Here is a 6,360-nt window from a genome sequence, read left to right as displayed (position 1 = left end):
TTTGATCAATCACACACTCTTAGCAATCTTAGCTCTTTGAAAAACTCAAAAACTCTTAGCAAAAACTTGTCAAAAGATTAATTGTGAAATCAGTTTTTCTGAATTTATTCAAAGATGTAGTTTGTTATCAAATCTTAACAAACTCTTAAATTGCATTAAAAGATTGGTCAAAGCATTTAATGACTAGAGCGTAAGCAGTTAAAACATTTAAAGCTCAGTCAAACAGAAAACAGTTTTTCTGTTATGGTCCCAAAACAAACAATCGGTTGTTTCCTCGAATCAATCGGTTGTTTCCTCGAATCAATCGGTTGTTTTGGTACTTAACAGTTCAACCATTTTAAAAACAGTTTTCAATCTTTTTCTCAAAACACCTAAGTATAAACAATCGGTTGTTTCGACAAACCAATCGGTTGTTTTAACTTAGTTTGAAAACATTTTACTTTCACAAAGATTGAGATTGCTAATGCTTTAGATTTAATCAAAGGGTGGGTTACAACATATAAACTACCCCAAAACTAAGCTAAACCAACACAACAACACCAAGCACAACAGAGACTTCAACATCCTTCAAAGGATTTGGATTCTTCAAAGCTTGAACACCACTTGGTTCAACAATCTCCCCCTATTTGATGAAGACAAATCCCTGGTGCTTGTGTTCGTTCTGATTAAACCTGAAGCAGTACCTGCAAAAATAACATTTATACTACCCAATGCTTCTTACAGCAGCAAGTTAGATTTTTACATTTTCTAAGCATAAAGCATGATAAACAATCGGTTGTTTACACGAAGCAATCGGCTGTTTCTATCAGCAGCAGCAAAAAACACTTTCATATCAGAGATTTTTAACAATTTATACAATATCAGATAAAGATATACAAGAACCAATTAATTTTCCCCTATTTGTCTTCACAAATAGACTTTAGCATGTATTAAAAACAAATTTAGGAGAGATTATTAAGATCAAGGATACCTAACTCATTTCTTAAGAAGAAAAACCTCTCTTTTGGTAAAGGCTTTGTGAAGATGTCAGCTAACTGCAGTTTGGTCTCCACAAACTTCACTTCATAGTTCCCATTGTTTACATGATCCCTGATGAAATGATGCCTTATCTCAATATGTTTGGTCCTTGAGTGCTGAATCTGATTTTTGGTAAGATTAATTGATGTGATTCCACTAGCACACTTTGAATGATTCTTGACATTCTTAGGAATCATCTTAAGTTGGATATGAGATAGGAACTTTAAGATAGAAATGGATCAATGTTCTATAATCAAGAACTCACCAAAACTAGTACCAAAACCCAAACTCATATGGAAGTTCCACATATTGTCAAATTGAACCGATTAAATTGGAAGAAAAGGCAAATACACCGAACAAAATGTGTAAAAACTGAATTGCACTGAACAAATAGCTAGAAAAGGAAGAAGAACCAAAGATGAACAACAAAGAAGCAATTGAACCGAAGCAAAACTAATAAGAACAGAAAATGTCGAACAGAAATTCAAAGGAAGCAAGCTAAGACATGAACAAACAAAAGAGAAGGAAGGAAGGAGAAGAGAAAGCTCATGAAGATGGAGGAATGGTTGGATGATCACGCCACTTAGAGGATGGTGACTCCAAGATGAGTGTGAAAGCCGCCACTTGAGGTAACCATGGAACTCTCAAGATAAGACTAGTGAAGAAGGCACAAAGCTCTCCAATGCTCTCTCAAAAATTGAGTATAGTTTCTCTAATCAAAATTCAAATCTGAATTGTACAAGCTAAGCACCTTTATTTATAGCCTAGAGGTGCTGAAAAATAGGTGGGAAAATTCAAATAAACTCATTTGAAATTCCCACAAAAAACAAGTCACATGGGAGGTGTGACCTTTTTCTACTATGACACCTCCTAAAAACTACACCTACACCACTCTCCTAAGTCACATGGACAATGTGACTTTATTTTACATTTTCACACTCTTTTATTTAATAACCACACCTCCTAAAACTATACAAGAGTATTTCAAAGCTTGGCCTTGCCCCTCATGGGATGGACTTGGGCTCTTTGGGCTTTGGCTTCTTGGGATTGGGCTTGGGCTTTGGGCTTGGGCCTCATCTTTATTTTATGTCTTCTTTTAATTTTGAGAAGACTAGAAGGAAGAACCTCAAATGTGAGGGTGGATGTCCTCTTCCTCCATTAATAAAAGCCTCATTTATTTGATTCTCATCATACTCCTCGAGTTGGAGAGAATTCATCCACGAATTCTGATTCCCTGCATATAACAAAGTCAGTTTATTCTTACAATTAAAAGTGGAAGAAAGATGTAAACATGACTTAGCATTTGTAAACAATGGGATTTCAGAAAAGAAGGTTCTATAAATCGACCAAGTTGGAAAAATTTGTTTGGGAATGATGTGATGTTTTGGAAAAAGACCTCTTAAATGGTGACAACCATTAGGAGGTATGAACAAATCATCCCTAACATTTTTTAACCAAGATGGTGGTGAAATAGGAACCTTGGGTAATGAAAAAGATAAGGAAGGAAAACACCTTGGAGGTGAAAGGATAAGACCCATGTCAACTTGGCCTTCTTTGTCTTTTTCTTTTTTACTTGTGGTAGGTGGGTGAGTTAGGTCTTGTTTTACCTTGGTGATCTTTAAGATTTGCTTTTGTGGACAATGAAGAGCTATGTGATTTCAAACATTTGATATTTGAAGTTTTGGTAGGTGACTTAGGAGTAGAAGGATTTATAGTAGAAACTTTCTTTGGAAACATGGTTTGGTTGGAAAAATTGGAAGGAGAAATTTGAGTAGAAATTTTGGTTGCATCCTTCCTAGAAGAGTTGTAGAAATCACCATCATGAGGATTATTGGAAGTTTTTTTCAAAAGATATGATTCCACCTTGATGGCTTTGTGAAACACTCTCTTTAAAGAAGAATATTCTTTTAATTCTACAAAGTCTCTAATATCTCTTCTCAAACCACATACAAACCATTTAATCTTTGACTCTTCATTAGCATGCATATTCATTTTAGTCAAAGTTGTTTCAAAATCTTTAAAGTATTCATTTACTATCCTATGTCCTTAAGGAAGCCTTTGGAACTTCAACAAGTGTTCCTTCCTAGAAGGAGGAACAAACCTCGCGCGCATACACTCTTTCAAATCATTCCAAGAAACCACGGGAGGTCTCTTGCGATATATAATGTCCACTACAATTTTATGCCACCATTCTTTGGCAAAATCTAAAAATTCTAAAGTGGCTAGCTTATATTTGTGCTCATCTAGGATCTTATGGAGGTCAAAAATCTGTTCACATTTAGCCTCCCAATCTAGATACACATTAGGATCACTATCCCCATTGAAACTAGGAATTTTGATCGAAGGTAGCCTAGCCTTTGCATCTTGGTAGTATCCATCTCCACGGTGATGTCTCTCCCCTTGGTGGTGATGTCTATGGCCATGGAATTGAGGTGGAGTTTGCCTTCTCCTATGATTCTCCTCACGGCCAAAGTCATTTGAAGAACCCCTTGATGAAGGTCTATGTGAATGATGTCAGAGTGAGATGGCCTAGCTTGTTGCACCTCCATCTTTTGCAATTTTTCTTCCAAACGCCGAATGGTGCGTTGAGCTTCATGTAATTCACCAAGGACTGAAGCTTTGGAAGGAGAGTGCTGCTTGTAAGATTCTCCACTTGAATAGCCAGCCATTTGCAAAAGAAAACAGCAAACACAAAAACAGCAAACAAGTTAAGAAAGAAAGTTAGCACAAAAAAAAATTAATTTGGCAACCAAATTGCCGAAGTGAATTTGGCCAGAAAAGAAGTCACTCTCAAAGAAATAATGTCCCTGCACCAAGCTGATCTTGAGGTCTAGGAAACCTCAAATGAAAGATGTCAAAGCAAGGCACACCAATCTCAAAGCCAACCACAACAAAACCAATGAAGCAATAAAGACAAACAAGAAAAAGTATAAGCAATGAAAGGCTAGAACAAAAGGAATACTAGATGTTTGACAAACTCAAAGATTAATGAACAAAAGACAAGCAAGAAAAACAAGGAACTCAATGAGAAAGTAGGCACACAAAAGAATACTTAAAGAAAAGCACTAGAGTAGATGAAGAAAACAAAAATTAGCTACTGGAAAATATTTTTTATGCAAACTGTGCTTGATGTTCACTGATTTAACTGGAACGATATAAAATGAACTGGATTATGAAATTTTAACCACAGAAACTTCAAGATCTTAGCTCAAAAATGGCTCTGGAATCACGCAAAAAAAGTAAGCCAATTAATTGAGATAAATATTTCAAAATCGCTGCCAGATTACCGTATTTTTTTCGGCAGAATTGTACACTTTTTGTATTTTATTTATCATTTTTTGTGTACTTTGAATTTTTTAGTACTTCTTTTTTCTACTCTTTTCTAACACTTTGAAGAACACAAATCCAGAATTTCAGAATTTTCCAGTGAGTAAATCAATTGCAATAAGGAAAAACAGTAAGCACGTTTTCAGAAAACAGAGGAATCCTAACAGGAATGAAAAACAGAATTATGAACTAGCAAAGACATAATGGAAAATGATGTATAGGAACTTGTATAGGTCTAGAATACAAGTATGAACTCAATTCTAAAACAGAAAATGCACAAAGGATCAAATATCAAACTCAGAAAAATTATATGACACTAAAGCAAGAAACAACAAATTCAATAAAAGTACTACAAGAAGTGATGACAATTATGGAAAAACAAGACTAAGACAAAACTTGTATGGATTCAAAAAGGAAAATAATCAAACATATGATAGGCAACATAAAGAAAACAGCAAGAAAACTCAAATAAGCCTAAAACAGAAACGTAAATTGCAAGAAATTAAAGAGCTCTTGAAATTAAAGTGCAACACAACTCAAAATTTAAACAAGAACACACCTAAACTCATGATACCACATGATGTGATTCCACTAGCACACTTTAAATGATTCTTGACATTCTTAGGAATCATCTTGAGTTGGATATGAGATAGGCACTTTAAGATAGAAATGGATCAATGTTCTATAATCAAGAACTCACCAAAACTAGTACCAAAACCCAAACTCATATGGTAGTTCCACATATTGTCAAATTGAACCGATTAAATTGGAAGAAAAGGCAAATGCACCGAACAAAATGTGTAAAAACTGAATTGCACCGAACAAATAGCTAGAAAAGGAAGAAGAACCAAAGATGAACAACAAAGAAGCAATTGAACCGAAGCAAAACTAATAAGAACAGAAAATGCCGAACTGAAATTCAAAGGAAGCAAGCTAAGACATGAACAAACAAAAGAGAAGGAAGGAAGGAGAAGAGAAAGCTCATGAAGATGGAGGAATGGTTGGATGATCACGCCACTTAGAGGATGGTGACTCCAAGATGAGTGTGCAAGCCGCCACTTGAGGTAACCATGGAACTCTCAAGATAAGACTAGTGAAGAAGGCATAAAGCTCTCCAATGCTCTCTCAAAAATTGAGTATAGTTTCTCTAATCAAAATTCAAATCTGAATTGTACAAGCTAAGCACCTTTATTTATAGCCTAGAGGTGCTGAAAAATAGGTGGGAAAATTCAAATAAACTCATTTGAAATTCCCACCAAAAACAAGTCACATGGGAGGTGTGACCTTTTTCTACTATGACACCTCCTAAAAACTACACCTACACCACTCTCCTAAGTCACATGGACAATGTGACTTTATTTTACATTTTCACACTCTTTTATTTAATAACCACACCTCCTAAAACTATACAAGAGTATTTCAAAGCTTGGCCTTGCCCCTTATGGGATGGACTTGGGCTCTTTGGGCTTTGGCCTTCTTGGGCTTGGGCCTCATCTTTATTTTATGTCTTCTTTTAATTTTGAGAAGACTAGAAGGAAGAACTTCAAATGTGAGGGTGGATGTCCTCTTCCTCCATTAATAAAAGCCTCCTTTATTTGATTCTCATCATTAATGGCACTTGTGTTATCACACATCAAAGGAACCTTGCTGATTTGTAAACCAAAATCTTCAAGTTGTTGCTTGAGCCACAGAATATGTGCACAGCAGCTACCAGCAGCTATATATTCAGCCTCAGCAGTAGAGAGCAACACATGCTTGCTTCTTACTATGCCATGAGATTAGGATTGAGCCAAGAAGGTGACAAGTGTCACTTGTGCTCTTTCTATCTAGCTTCCAACCTGCAAAGTCAGAATCTGAATAACCAATTAAATGTGTTGGAGAGTGAGAAGGATACCATAATCCTACAGATGATGTTCCTTTGAGATATTTCAGAATTCTTTTTGCAGCTTTGAAGTGTGACTCCTTAGGATTTGCTTGATATCTTGCACATAGACACACCGCAAACATAATGTCCGA

This window comes from Phaseolus vulgaris, chromosome 4 (genome assembly GCF_000499845.2).
Source record: "Phaseolus vulgaris cultivar G19833 chromosome 4, P. vulgaris v2.0, whole genome shotgun sequence".
Lineage (NCBI taxonomy): Eukaryota > Viridiplantae > Streptophyta > Magnoliopsida > Fabales > Fabaceae > Phaseolus > Phaseolus vulgaris.
Note: the sequence above shows the minus strand (reverse complement) of the source record.